The sequence below is a fragment of the Musca autumnalis genome, unplaced genomic scaffold (genome assembly GCF_047663935.1).
Source record: "Musca autumnalis isolate F117 unplaced genomic scaffold, ASM4766393v1 scaffold_89, whole genome shotgun sequence".
Classification (NCBI taxonomy): Eukaryota; Metazoa; Arthropoda; class Insecta; order Diptera; family Muscidae; genus Musca; species Musca autumnalis.
This window is the reverse complement of record NW_027412449.1, coordinates 114,204-130,881: the sequence shown is the minus strand read 5'-3', so window position 1 is coordinate 130,881 and position 16,678 is coordinate 114,204.

Sequence of the window (16,678 nt, the reverse complement as noted above, 5' to 3'; positions counted from 1 at the left end):
CATACAAAAGTTCACCGGAGATGACTTTCCCAATACAAAAGTTCACCGGAGATGACTTTTCCCAATACAAAAGTTCACCGGAGATGACTTTTCCCATACAAAAGTTCACCGGAGATGACTTTCCCAATACAAAAGTTCACCGGAGATGACTTTTCCCATACAAAAGTTCACCGGAGATGACTTTCCCAATACAAAAGTTCACCGGAGATGACTTTCCCAATACAAAAGTTCACCGGAGATGACTTTTCCCATACAAAAGTTCACCGGAGATGACTTTCCCAATACAAAAGTTCACCGCAGATGACTTTTCCAATACAAAAGTTCACCGGAGATGACTTTCCCAATACAAAAGTTCACCGGAGATGACTTTTCCCATACAAAAGTTCACCGGAGATGACTTTCCCAATACAAAAGTTCACCGGAGATGACTTTCCCAATACAAAAGTTCACCGGAGATGACTTTTCCCATACAAAAGTTCACCGGAGATGACTTTCCCAATACAAAAGTTCACCGGAGATGACTTTCCCAATACAAAAGTTCACCGGAGATGACTTTCCCAATACAAAAGTTCACCGGAGATGACTTTCCCAATACAAAAGTTCACCGGAGATGACTTTTCCCATACAAAAGTTCACCGGAGATGACTTTCCCAATACAAAAGTTCACCGGAGATGACTTTTCCCAATACAAAAGTTCACCGGAGATGACTTTTCCCATACAAAAGTTCCCAATACAAAAGTTCACCGGGCACGACTTTCCCAATACAAAAGTTCACCGGGCATGACTTTCCCAATACAAAAGTTCACCGGGCATGACTTTCCCAATACAAAAGTTCACCGGGCATGACTTTCCCAATACAAAAGTTCACCGGAGATGACTTTTCCCATACAAAAGTTCACCGGAGATGACTTTCCCAATACAAAAGTTCACCGGAGATGACTTTCCCAATACAAAAGTTCACCGGGCATGACTTTCCCAATACAAAAGTTCACCGGAGATGACTTTTCCCATACAAAAGTTCACCGGAGATGACTTTCCCAATACAAAAGTTCACCGGAGATGACTTTCCCAATACAAAAGTTCACCGGAGATGACTTTTCCCAATACAAAAGTTCACCGGAGATGACTTTTCCCATACAAAAGTTCCCCGGAGATGACTTTCCCAATACAAAAGTTCACCGGAGATGACTTTCCCAATACAAAAGTTCACCGGAGATGACTTTTCCCATACAAAAGTTCACCGGAGATGACTTTCCCAATACAAAAGTTCACCGGAGATGACTTTCCCAATACAAAAGTTCACCGGAGATGACTTTCCCAATACAAAAGTTCACCGGGCATGACTTTCCCAATACAAAAGTTCACCGGGCATGACTTTCCCAATACAAAAGTTCACCGGAGATGACTTTTCCCATACAAAAGTTCACCGGAGATGACTTTCCCAATACAAAAGTTCACCGGAGATGACTTTTCCCAATACAAAAGTTCACCGGAGATGACTTTTCCCATACAAAAGTTCACCGGAGATGACTTTCCCAATACAAAAGTTCACCGGAGATGACTTTCCCAATACAAAAGTTCACCGGAGATGACTTTCCCAATACAAAAGTTCACCGGAGATGACTTTCCCAATACAAAAGTTCACCGGAGATGACTTTCCCAATATAAAAGTTCACCGGGCATGACTTTCCCAATACAAAAGTTCACCGGGCATGACTTTCCCAATACAAAAGTTCACCGGGCATGACTTTTCCCATACAAAAGTTCACCGGAGATGACTTTCCCAATACAAAAGTTCACCGGAGATGACTTTTCCCATACAAAAGTTCACCGGAGATGACTTTCCCAATACAAAAGTTCACCGGAGATGACTTTTCCCATACAAAAGTTCACCGGAGATGACTTTTCCCATACAAAAGTTCACCGGAGATGACTTTCCCAATACAAAAGTTCACCGGAGATGACTTTTCCCATACAAAAGTTCACCGGAGATGACTTTCCCAATACAAAAGTTCACCGGAGATGACTTTCCCAATACAAAAGTTCACAGGAGATGACTTTTCCCATACAAAAGTTCACCGGAGATGACTTTCCCAATACAAAAGTTCACCGGAGATGACTTTCCCAATACAAAAGTTCACCGAAGATGACTTTCCCAATACAAAAGTTCACCGGAGATGACTTTTCCCATACAAAAGTTCACCGGAGATGACTTTCCCAATACAAAAGTTCACCGGAGATGACTTTCCCAATACAAAAGTTCACCGGAGATGACTTTTCCCATACAAAAGTTCACCGGAGATGACTTTTCCCATACAAAAGTTCACCGGAGATGACTTTCCCAATACAAAAGTTCACCGGAGATGACTTTCCCAATACAAAAGTTCACCGGAGATGACTTTTCCCATACAAAAGTTCACCGGAGATGACTTTCCCAATACAAAAGTTCACCGGAGATGACTTTTCCCATACAAAAGTTCACCGGAGATGACTTTCCCAATACAAAAGTTCACCGGAGATGACTTTCCCAATACAAAAGTTCACCGGGCATGACTTTCCCAATACAAAAGTTCCCCGGGCATGACTTTCCCAATACAAAAGTTCACCGGAGATGACTTTTCCCATACAAAAGTTCACCGGAGATGACTTTCCCAATAAAAAGTTCACCGGAGATGACTTTCCCAATACAAAAGTTCACCGGAGATGACTTTTCCCATACAAAAGTTCACCGGAGATGACTTTCCCAATACAAAAGTTCACCGGAGATGACTTTCCCAATACAAAAGTTCACCGGAGATGACTTTCCCAATACAAAAGTTCACCGGAGATGACTTTCCCAATACAAAAGTTCACCGGAGATGACTTTTCCCATACAAAAGTTCACCGGAGATGACTTTCCCAATACAAAAGTTCACCGGAGATGACTTTTCCCAATACAAAAGTTCACCGGAGATGACTTTTCCCATACAAAAGTTCCCAATACAAAAGTTCACCGGGCACGACTTTCCCAATACAAAAGTTCACCGGGCATGACTTTCCCAATACAAAAGTTCACCGGGCATGACTTTCCCAATACAAAAGTTCACCGGGCATGACTTTCCCAATACAAAAGTTCACCGGAGATGACTTTTCCCATACAAAAGTTCACCGGAGATGACTTTCCCAATACAAAAGTTCACCGGAGATGACTTTCCCAATACAAAAGTTCACCGGGCATGACTTTCCCAATACAAAAGTTCACCGGAGATGACTTTTCCCATACAAAAGTTCACCGGAGATGACTTTCCCAATACAAAAGTTCACCGGAGATGACTTTCCCAATACAAAAGTTCACCGGAGATGACTTTTCCCAATACAAAAGTTCACCGGAGATGACTTTTCCCATACAAAAGTTCACCGGAGATGACTTTCCCAATACAAAAGTTCACCGGAGATGACTTTTCCCATACAAAAGTTCACCGGAGATGACTTTCCCAATACAAAAGTTCACCGGAGATGACTTTCCCAATACAAAAGTTCACCGGAGATGACTTTCCCAATACAAAAGTTCACCGGGCATGACTTTCCCAATACAAAAGTTCACCGGACATGACTTTCCCAATACAAAAGTTCACCGGAGATGACTTTCCCCATACAAAAGTTCACCGGAGATGACTTTCCCAATACAAAAGTTCACCGGAGATGACTTTTCCCAATACAAAAGTTCACCGGAGATGACTTTTCCCATACAAAAGTTCACCGGAGATGACTTTCCCAATACAAAAGTTCACCGGAGATGACTTTCCCAATACAAAAGTTCACCGGAGATGACTTTCCCAATACAAAAGTTCACCGGAGATGACTTTCCCAATACAAAAGTTCACCGGAGATGACTTTCCCAATATAAAAGTTCACCGGGCATGACTTTCCCAATACAAAAGTTCACCGGGCATGACTTTCCCAATACAAAAGTTCACCGGGCATGACTTTTCCCATACAAAAGTTCACCGGAGATGACTTTCCCAATACAAAAGTTCACCGGAGATGACTTTTCCCATACAAAAGTTCACCGGAGATGACTTTCCCAATACAAAAGTTCACCGGAGATGACTTTTCCCATACAAAAGTTCACCGGAGATGACTTTTCCCATACAAAAGTTCACCGGAGATGACTTTCCCAATACAAAAGTTCACCGGAGATGACTTTTCCCATACAAAAGTTCACCGGAGATGACTTTCCCAATACAAAAGTTCACCGGAGATGACTTTCCCAATACAAAAGTTCACAGGAGATGACTTTTCCCATACAAAAGTTCACCGGAGATGACTTTCCCAATACAAAAGTTCACCGGAGATGACTTTCCCAATACAAAAGTTCACCGAAGATGACTTTCCCAATACAAAAGTTCACCGGAGATGACTTTTCCCATACAAAAGTTCACCGGAGATGACTTTCCCAATACAAAAGTTCACCGGAGATGACTTTCCCAATACAAAAGTTCACCGGAGATGACTTTTCCCATACAAAAGTTCACCGGAGATGACTTTTCCCATACAAAAGTTCACCGGAGATGACTTTCCCAATACAAAAGTTCACCGGAGATGACTTTCCCAATACAAAAGTTCACCGGAGATGACTTTTCCCATACAAAAGTTCACCGGAGATGACTTTCCCAATACAAAAGTTCACCGGAGATGACTTTTCCCATACAAAAGTTCACCGGAGATGACTTTCCCAATACAAAAGTTCACCGGAGATGACTTTCCCAATACAAAAGTTCACCGGGCATGACTTTCCCAATACAAAAGTTCCCCGGGCATGACTTTCCCAATACATAAGTTCACCGGGCATGACTTTCCCAATATAAAAGTTCACCGGGCATGACTTTCCCAATACAAAAGTTCACCGGAGATGACTTTCCCAATACAAAAGTTCACCGGGCATGACTTTCCCAATACAAAAGTTCACCGGGCATGACTTTCCCAATACAAAAGTTCACCGGGCACGACTTTCCCAATACAAAAGTTCACCGGGTATGACTTTCCCAATACAAAAGTTCACCGGGCATGACTTTCCCAATACAAAAGTTCACCGGGCATGACTTTCCCAATACAAAAGTTCACCGGAGATGACTTTTCACATACAAAAGTTCACCGGAGATGACTTTCCCAATACAAAAGTTCACCGGAGATGACTTTTCCCATACAAAAGTTCACCGGAGATGACTTTCCCAATACAAAAGTTCACCGGAGATGACTTTCCCAATACAAAAGTTCACCGGAGATGACTTTCCCAATACAAAAGTTCACCGGAGATGACTTTCCCAATACAAAAGTTCACCGGAGATGACTTTCCCAATACAAAATTTCACCGGAGATGACTTTCCCAATACAAAAGTTCACCGGAGATGACTTTCCCAATATAAAAGTTCACCGGGCATGACTTTCCCAATACAAAAGTTCACAGGGCATGACTTTCCCAATACAAAAGTTCACCGGAGATGACTTTCCCATACAAAAGTTCACCGGTGATGACTTTTCCCATACAAAAGTTCACCGGAGATGACTCTTCCCATACAAAAGTTCACCGGAGATGACTTTCCCAATACAAAAGTTCACCGGAGATGACTTTTCCCATACAAAAGTTCACCGGAGATGACTTTCCCATTACAAAAGTTCACCGGGCATGAATTTCCAAAAACAAAAGTTCACCGGGCATGACTTTCCCAATACAAAATTTCACCGGAGATGACTTTCCCAATACAAAAGTTCACCGGAGATGACTTTTCCCATACAAAAGTTCACCGGAGATGACTTTTCCCATACAAAAGTTCACCGGGCATGACTTTCCCAATACAAAAGTTCACCGGGCATGACTTTCCCAATACAAAAGTTCACCGGGCATGACTTTCCCAATACAAAAGTTCACCGGAGATGACTTTTCCCATACAAAAGTTCACCGGAGATGACTTTCCCAATACAAAAGTTCACCGGAGATGACTTTTCCCATACAAAAGTTCACCGGAGATGACTTTCCCAATACAAAAGTTCACCGGAGATGACTTTCCCAATACAAAAGTTCACCGGAGATGACTTTTCCCATACAAAAGTTCACCGGAGATGACTTTCCCAATACAAAAGTTCACCGGAGATGACTTTCCCAATATAAAAGTTCACCGGGCATGACTTTCCCAATACAAAAGTTCACCGGAGATGACTTTCCCAATACAAAAGTTCACCGGGCACGACTTTCCCAATACAAAAGTTCACCGGGCATGACTTTCCCAATACAAAAGTTCACCGGAGATGACTTTCCCAATACAAAAGTTCACCGGGCACGACTTTCCCAATACAAAAGTTCACCGGGCATGACTTTTCCCATACAAAAGTTCACCGGAGATGACTTTCCCAATACAAAAGTTCACCGGAGATGACTTTCCCAATACAAAAGTTCACCGGAGATGACTTTTCCCATACAAAAGTTCACCGGAGATGACTTTCCCAATACAAAAGTTCACCGGAGATGACTTTCCCAATACAAAAGTTCACCGGAGATGACTTTTCCCATACAAAAGTTCACCGGAGATGACTTTCCCAATACAAAAGTTCACCGGAGATGACTTTCCCAATACAAAAGTTCACCGGAGATGACTTTTCCCATACAAAAGTTCACCGGAGATGACTTTCCCAATACAAAAGTTCACCGGAGATGACTTTTCCCATACAAAAGTTCACCGGAGATGACTTTCCCAATACAAAAGTTCACCGGAGATGACTTTTCCCATACAAAAGTTCACCGGAGATGACTTTTCCCATACAAAAGTTCACCGGAGATGACTTTCCCAATACAAAAGTTCACCGGAGATGACTTTCCCAATATAAAAGTTCACCGGGCATGACTTTCCCAATACAAAAGTTCACCGGAGATGACTTTCCCAATACAAAAGTTCACCGGGCATGACTTTCCCAATACAAAAGTTCACCGGGCATGACTTTCCCAATACAAAAGTTCACCGGAGATGACTTTTCCCATACAAAAGTTCGCTGAGCTTTCTGAACTACATCACAAACTTCCAGATAGGTTATGAACCTTTCTCTGACCACATGCCCTTGTGCCTTAATATCAAGATTCCTCTTCATATTAATGAAACTAAAGCTCATGGTACTTTAGAAAGGCTATATTGGAAAAATAAATACAAAAGTCAATACAAAACTAATCTTGTTGCAATTTTGAATGACCAATCTAGGCAGACCAACACTTCTGTAGATGACATGGTGATTTCAACAATAGAAACCATAAAACTTGCTTATGTTAAACCCCATAAAAAGAAATTTTTTGAACCGAAACAGAGCTGGTTTGACTGGAGATGTTATCGTTTAAGATCAGTTATGCGTAAAAACTTAAAAGACTACAGAAGAAATCATTGTCCAACGAACAGAACTAAATATTATGCTTCTAGATCAAAGTTTCAACAAATCTGTAAACAGAAGAAGCTAGAGTCTTATAACAACAACTTAAAAAGACTAGATTCAGTAACTTGTAGCAAGGATTGGTGGAGTCTCTCGAATTCCCTTAGAAAACGTAAAAACAATCCTAAAAGTGGATTATGTGCCAATGATTTTCTTACACATTTTAGTTCACTGCTATTAAGTAGAGATGACGCCCAGAAAATACATTGGTGTCTGCCTTATTGGATTGATCCTTTTCTAGACTCTCCGTTCGAAACCTGGGAACTAAACAATGTACTGAGGAAGTTGAAGCTAAACAAATCTCCAGGAGAAGATGGCATTTCATACGAATACTACAAATATGCTCCAAGATGTTTCCATAATTATTTATTGATAGTACTCAACAAAATATTTCTACTCGAGGAAATACCATTGTCTTTCAAGAGATCGATTCTCATACCTTTATTCAAAAAAGGTGACCCTAACATTGCAACCAATTATAGAGGTCTATCGCTCATAAACACCCTGTGTAAAATATTTTGTAGCGTTTTACTAAATAGGATTTCTGACTGGGTAGACCGAAAGAATGTGCTAAACGAATTCCAAGCTGGATTTAGAAAAGGATACTCAACGATAGACAACATTTTTAATTTAACGAATATCGTAACCCTCAACAATCTAAAAAACCACCGTACCTATGCTTTCTTTGTCGATTTTTCTTCAGCTTTCGACTTAATCCCAAGGAACAGTCTATTCTACAAACTGTCGAGCTTAGGGTTATCGTCAAAAATAATTAGATTGCTACAATCACTATACTTAAACATAGAGAGCAAAATATGGGATGGGAATACATTTTCTGAGTTCTTCTGTACTGATTCTGGTGTAAGACAGGGATGCATTCTGAGCCCATTACTCTTCTCACTGTTCTTAAATGATTTACCTGATATTCTCCCATTCGGAGTCAATGTCGCAAACACAAATATCAAAATATTGTTATATGCTGACGACATTGTTATATTGTCAAACTCCCCACAAGAACTTCAGGAGATGATAAATGTTCTTCGTAACTATTGTGAGCAATGGAGTTTGAAAGTTAACCTTTCTAAATCAAAAGTTATGATCTTCCGTAAAGGTACTAGAATCTCTCGTGATCTTAGTTGGCATTTTGGTGAGGATAATATCGAAATAGTAAATTCCTACAAATATCTTGGAGTAGAATTGGCTTATAATCTATCTTTCAAAAAACATATTCAAAATAAACTATCAGCCTCAAAGTTAGCAATTAATTCTACATGGGCAAAATATCTTACAAATAAAGATATTTCACACGTAAACAAGCTAAAAATTTTTGATGCTTGCTCTAAGTCTATCATGTTTTACGCTGCTCAAATTTGGGGTTGCCACCGATATGATGACGTCGAGAAACTTTTCCGCTTTTTCATTAAGAAGATTTTATTTTTATCAGAAAACACTCCAAACTACGTTCTTTATATTGAAACAGGTTGGAATACATTATTTGTATCTACATTAAAACTGCACTTCGACTACATCAATAAAGTTTTAGGCCTTAACCAACAAAGACTTCCAAGAATTTTAGCTGAGGAGATTATTCGTCTGAAAACCAGCTGGGCAAGTGAATGGGCTAATATTTGCTTGAATCTGCATTTCACTACTCCGGTTAGTAGTTTACCAGTTTGTGCATATTCTAAAGAAATTCAAGAACTGCTCTTAACCAAAGAACGTCAAGATTTTTGTACAAAGGCTTTGAACTCACAACATCATGATTTATATCGATTATTGAGTTATAACTTAAAACCATTACATACAACCAAACTGTCAGCAAGAGCGGTTAGCTTAATCATAAAAGCAAGATGTGGCTTACTCAATCTAAATGCAAGAAGTTTCAGAAATGATAATAACGTAAATTGTTCAGTGTGTAATATGAATGTTCCGGAGGACACATTACATTTCATTGGCACATGTCCTATATATAGACATTTTAGGTCTACTTATTTTGGTCAAAATACTCTCACTTTAAGTGAAGTTTGTACGATATTAAATGGCTTAAATTATCAATCCTTATATAAGTATTTAGAAGCTTGTATTAGCTACAGATCTTTGATATTAAATGAATTCAACTTTTGAAATCTATGTATGTTTAAAATGTATTAGCAAAAGCAATTATTTTGATATGGCTTACAGCATTGTGCTAGTCAATTATAGATTATAAATCTAATTTTTTAAAACATATGTATACATTAATCATAATCTATTAATAAATAATAATAATAATAATAATACAAAAGTTCACCGGAGATGACTTTCCCAATACAAAAGTTCACCGAAAATGACTTTCCCAATACAAAAGTTCACCGGAGATGACTTTTCCCATACAAAAGTTCACCGGAGATGACTTTTCCCAATACAAAAGTTCACCGGAGATGACTTTTCCCATACAAAAGTTCACCGGAGATGACTTTCCCAATACAAAAGTTCACCGGAGATGACTTTTCCCATATCAAAGTTCACCGGAGATGACTTTCCCAATACAAAAGTTCACCGGAGATGACTTTCCCACTACAAAAGTTCACCGGAGATGACTTTTCCCATACAAAAGTTCACCGGAGATGACTTTCCCAATACAAAAGTTCACCGGAGATGAATTTTCCCATACAAAAGTTCACCGGAGATGACTTTCCCAACACAAAAGTTCACCGGAGATGACTTTTCCCATACAAAAGTTCACCGGAGATGACTTTCCCAATACAAAAGTTCACCGGAGATGACTTTCCCAATACAAAAGTTCACCGGAGATGACTTTCCCAATACAAAAGTTCACCGGAGATGACTTTCCCAATACAAAAGTTCACCGGAGATGACTTTTCCCATACAAAAGTTCACCGGAGATGACTTTCCCAATACAAAAGTTCACCGGAGATGACTTTTCCCATACAAAAGTTCACCGGAGATGACTTTCCCAATACAAAAGTTCACCGGGCATGACTTTCCCAATACAAAAGTTCACCGGGCATGACTTTCCCAATACAAAAGTTCACCGGGCATGACTTTCCCAATACAAAAGTTCACCGGGCACGACTTTCCCAATACAAAAGTTCACCGGAGATGATACAAAAGTTCACCGGAGATGACTTTCCCAATACAAAAGTTCACCGGAGATGACTTTTCCCATACAAAAGTTCACCGGAGATGACTTTCCCAATACAAAAGTTCACCGGAGATGACTTTCCCAATACAAAAGTTCACCGGAGATGACTTTTCCCATACAAAAGTTCACCGGAGATGACTTTCCCAATACAAAAGTTCACCGGAGATGACTTTCCCAATACAAAAGTTCACCGGAGATGACTTTCCTAATACAAAAGTTCACCGGAGATGACTTTTCCCATACAAAAGTTCACCGGAGATGACTTTCCCAATACAAAAGTTCACCGGAGATGACTTTCCCAATACAAAAGTTCACCGGGCATGACTTTTCCAATACAAAAGTTCACCGGGCATGACTTTCCCAATACAAAAGTTCACCGGACATGACTTTCCCAATACAAAAGTTCACCGGAGATGACTTTTCCCATACAAAAGTTCACCGGAGATGACTTTCCCAATACAAAAGTTCACCGGAGATGACTTTTCCCATACAAAAGTTCACCGGAGATGACTTTCCCAATACAAAAGATCACCGGAGATGACTTTCCCAATACAAAAGTTCACCGGAGATGACTTTTCCCATACAAAAGTTCACCGGAGATGACTTTCCCAATACAAAAGTTCACCGGAGATGACTTTTCCCATACAAAAGTTCACCGGAGATGACTTTCCCAATACAAAAGATCACCGGAGATGACTTTCCCAATACAAAAGTTCACCGGAGATGACTTTTCCCATACAAAAGTTCACCGGAGATGACTTTTCCCATACAAAAGTTCACCGGAGATGACTTTTCCCATACAAAAGTTCACCGGAGATGACTTTCCCAATACAAAAGTTCACCGGAGATGAATTTTCCCATACAAAAGTTCACCGGAGATGACTTTCCCAATACAAAAGTTCACCGGAGATGACTTTTCCCATACAAAAGTTCACCGGAGATGACTTTTCCCATACAAAAGTTCACCGGAGATGACTTTCCCAATACAAAAGTTCACCGGAGATGACTTTTCCCATACAAAAGTTCACCGGGCATGACTTTCCCAATACAAAAGTTCGCCGGGCATGACTTTCCCAATACAAAAGTTCACCGGAGATGACTTTCCCAATACAAAAGTTCACCGGAGATGACTTTTCCCATACAAAAGTTCACCGGAGATGACTTTCCCAATACAAAAGTTCACCGGAGATGACTTTTCCCATACAAAAGTTCACCGGAGATGACTTTTCCCATACAAAAGTTCACCGGAGATGACTTTCCCAATACAAAAGTTCACCGGAGATGACTTTCCCAATACAAAAGTTCACCGGAGATGACTTTTCCCATACAAAAGTTCACCGGAGATGACTTTCCCAATACAAAAGTTCACCGGAGATGACTTTCCCAATACAAAAGTTCACCGGAGATGACTTTCCTAATACAAAAGTTCACCGGAGATGACTTTTCCCATACAAAAGTTCACCGGAGATGACTTTCCCAATACAAAAGTTCACCGGAGATGACTTTCCCAATACAAAAGTTCACCGGGCATGACTTTCCCAATACAAAAGTTCACCGGACATGACTTTCCCAATACAAAAGTTCACCGGAATTGACTTTTCCCATACAAAAGTTCACCGGAGATGACTTTCCCAATACAAAAGTTCACCGGAGATGACTTTTCCCATACAAAAGTTCACCGGAGATGACTTTCCCAATACAAAAGATCACCGGAGATGACTTTCCCAATACAAAAGTTCACCGGAGATGACTTTTCCCATACAAAAGTTCACCGGAGATGACTTTCCCAATACAAAAGTTCACCGGAGATGACTTTTCCCATACAAAAGTTCACCGGAGATGACTTTCCCAATACAAAAGATCACCGGAGATGACTTTCCCAATACAAAAGTTCACCGGAGATGACTTTTCCCATACAAAAGTTCACCGGAGATGACTTTTCCCATACAAAAGTTCACCGGAGATGACTTTTCCCATACAAAAGTTCACCGGAGATGACTTTCCCAATACAAAAGTTCACCGGAGATGAATTTTCCCATACAAAAGTTCACCGGAGATGACTTTCCCAATACAAAAGTTCACCGGAGATGACTTTTCCCATACAAAAGTTCACCGGAGATGACTTTTCCCATACAAAAGTTCACCGGAGATGACTTTCCCAATACAAAAGTTCACCGGAGATGACTTTTCCCATACAAAAGTTCACCGGGCATGACTTTCCCAATACAAAAGTTCGCCGGGCATGACTTTCCCAATACAAAAGTTCACCGGAGATGACTTTCCCAATACAAAAGTTCACCGGAGATGACTTTTCCCATACAAAAGTTCACCGGAGATGACTTTCCCAATACAAAAGTTCACCGGAGGTGACTTTTCCCATACAAAAGTTCACCGGAGATGACTTTCCCAATACAAAAGTTCACCGGGCATGACTTTCCCAATACAAAAGTTCACCGGAGATGACTTTTCCCATACAAAAGTTCACCGGAGATGACTTTCCCAATACAAAAGTTCACCGGGCATGACTTTCCCAATACAAAAGTTCACCGGGCACGACTTTCCCAATACAAAAGTTCACCGGGCATGACTTTCCCAAAACAAAAGTTCACCGGGCATGACTTTCCCAATATAAAAGTTCACCGGAGATGACTTTCCCAATACAAAAGTTCACCGGAGATGACTTTCCCAATACAAAAGTTCACCGGGCACGACTTTCCCAATACAAAAGTTCACCGGAGATGACTTTCCCAATATAAAAGTTCACCGGAGATGACTTTTCCCATACAAAAGTTCACCGGAGATGACTTTCCCAATACAAAAGTTCACCGGAGATGACTTTCCCAATACAAAAGTTCACCGGAGATGAATTTTCCCATACAAAAGTTCACCGGGCATGACTTTCCCAATACAAAAGTTCACCGGGCATGACTTTCCCAATACAAAAGTTCACCGGAGATGACTTTTCCCATACAAAAGTTCACCGGAGATGACTTTCCCAATACAAAAGTTCACCGGAGATGACTTTCCCAATACAAAAGTTCACCGGAGATGACTTTCCCAATACAAAAGTTCACCGGAGATGACTTTTCCCATACAAAAGTTCACCGGAGATGACTTTCCCAATACAAAAGTTCACCGGAGATGACTTTCCCAATACAAAAGTTCACCGGAGATGACTTTTCCCATACAAAAGTTCACCGGAGATGACTTTCCCAATACAAAAGTTCACCGGAGATGACTTTCCCAATACAAAAGTTCACCGGAGATGACTTTTCCCATACAAAAGTTCACCGGAGATGACTTTCCCAATACAAAAGTTCACCGGAGATGACTTTCCCAATACAAAAGTTCACCGGAGATGACTTTTCCCATACAAAAGTTCACCGGAGATGACTTTCCCAATACAAAAGTTCACCGGAGATGACTTTTCCCATACAAAAGTTCACCGGAGATGACTTTCCCAATACAAAAGATCACCGGAGATGACTTTCCCAATACAAAAGTTCACCGGAGATGACTTTTCCCATACAAAAGTTCACCGGAGATGACTTTCCCAATACAAAAGTTCACCGGAGATGACTTTTCCCATACAAAAGTTCACCGGAGATGACTTTCCCAATACAAAAGTTCACCGGAGATGACTTTTCCCATACAAAAGTTCACCGGAGATGACTTTTCCCATACAAAAGTTCACCGGAGATGACTTTCCCAATACAAAAGTTCACCGGAGATGACTTTTCCCATACAAAAGTTCACCGGGCATGACTTTCCCAATACAAAAGTTCACCGGAGATGACTTTCCCAATACAAAAGTTCACCGGGCATGACTTTCCCAAAACAAAAGTTCACCGGGCATGACTTTCCCAATATAAAAGTTCACCGGAGATGACTTTTCCCATACAAAAGTTCACCGGAGATGACTTTTCCCATACAAAAGTTCACCGGAGATGACTTTTCCCATACAAAAGTTCACCGGAGATGACTTTTCCCATACAAAAGTTCACCGGAGATGACTTTTCCCATACAAAAGTTCACCGGAGATGACTTTCCCAATACAAAAGTTCACCGGGCATGACTTTCCCAATACAAAAGTTCACCGGAAATGACTTTCCCAATACAAAAGTTCACCGGAAATGACTTTTCCCATACAAAAGTTCACCGGAGATGACTTTCCCAATGCAAAAGTTCACCGGAGATGACTTTTCCCATACAAAAGTTCACCGGAGATGACTTTCCCAATACAAAAGTTCACCGGGCATGACTTTCCCAATACAAAAGTTCACCGGAGATGACTTTTCCCATACAAAAGTTCACCGCAGATGACTTTCCCAATACAAAAGTTCACCGGGCATGACTTTCCCAATACAAAAGTTCACCGGAGATGACTTTTCCCATACAAAAGTTCACCGGGCATGACTTTCCCAATACAAAAGTTCACCGGAGATGACTTTCCCAATACAAAAGTTCACCGGAGATGACTTTTCCCATACAAAAGTTCACCGGAGATGACTTTCCCAATACAAAAGTTCACCGGAGATGACTTTTCCCATACAAAAGTTCACCGGAGATGACTTTCCCAATACAAAAGTTCACCGGAGATGACTTTTCCCATACAAAAGTTCACCGGAGATGACTTTCCCAATACAAAAGTTCACCGGAGATGACTTTTCCCATACAAAAGTTCACCGAAGATGACTTTCCCAATACAAAAGTTCACCGGAGATGACTTTCCCAATACAAAAGTTCACCGGAGATGACTTTCCCAATACAAAAGTTCACCGGAGATGACTTTTCCCATACAAAAGTTCACCGGAGATGACTTTCCCAATACAAAAGTTCACCGGGCATGACTTTCCCAATACAAAAGTTCACCGGAGATGACTTTTCCCATACAAAAGTTCACCGGAGATGGCTTTCCCAATACAAAAGTTCACCGGGCATGACTTTCCCAATACAAAAGTTCACCGGGCACGACTTTCCCAATACAAAAGTTCACCGGGCATGACTTTCCCAAAACAAAAGTTCACCGGGCATGACTTTCCCAATACAAAAGTTCACCGGGCATGACTTTCCCAATACAAAAGTTCACCGGAGATGACTTTCCCAATACAAAAGTTCACCGGGCATGACTGTCCCAATACAATAGTTCACCGGGCATGACTTTCCCAATACAAAAGTTCACCGGGCATGACTTTTCCAATATAAAAGTTCACCGGAGATGACTTTCCCAATACAAAAGTTCACCGGGCATGACTTTCCCAATACAAAAGTTCACCGGGCATGACTTTCCCAATACAAAAGTTCACCGGGCATGACTTTCCCAATACAAAAGTTCGCCGGGCATGACTTTCCCAATACAAAAGTTCACCGGAGATGACTTTCCCAATACAAAAGTTCACCGGAGATGACTTTTCCCATACAAAAGTTCACCGGAGATGACTTTCCCAATACAAAAGTTCACCGGAGATGACTTTTCCCATACAAAAGTTCACCGGAGATGACTTTCCCAATACAAAAGTTCACCGGGCATGACTTTCCCAATACAAAAGTTCACCGGAGATGACTTTTCCCATACAAAAGTTCACCGAAGATGACTTTCCCAATACAAAAGTTCACCGGGCATGACTTTCCCAATACAAAAGTTCACCGGGCACGACTTTCCCAATACAAAAGTTCACCGGGCATGACTTTCCCAAAACAAAAGTTCACCGGGCATGACTTTCCCAATATAAAAGTTCACCGGAGATGACTTTCCCAATACAAAAGTTCACCGGAGATGACTTTCCCAATACAAAAGTTCACCGGGCACGACTTTCCCAATACAAAAGTTCACCGGAGATGACTTTCCCAATATAAAAGATCACCGGAGATGACTTTTCCCATACAAAAGTTCACCGGAGATGACTTTCCCAATACAAAAGTTCACCGGAGATGACTTTCCCAATACAAAAGTTCACCGGAGATGAATTTTCCCATACAAAAGTTCACCGGGCATGACTTTCCCAATACAAAAGTTCACCGGGCATGACTTTCCCAATACAAAAGTTCACCGGAGATGACTTTTCCCATACAAAAGTTCACCG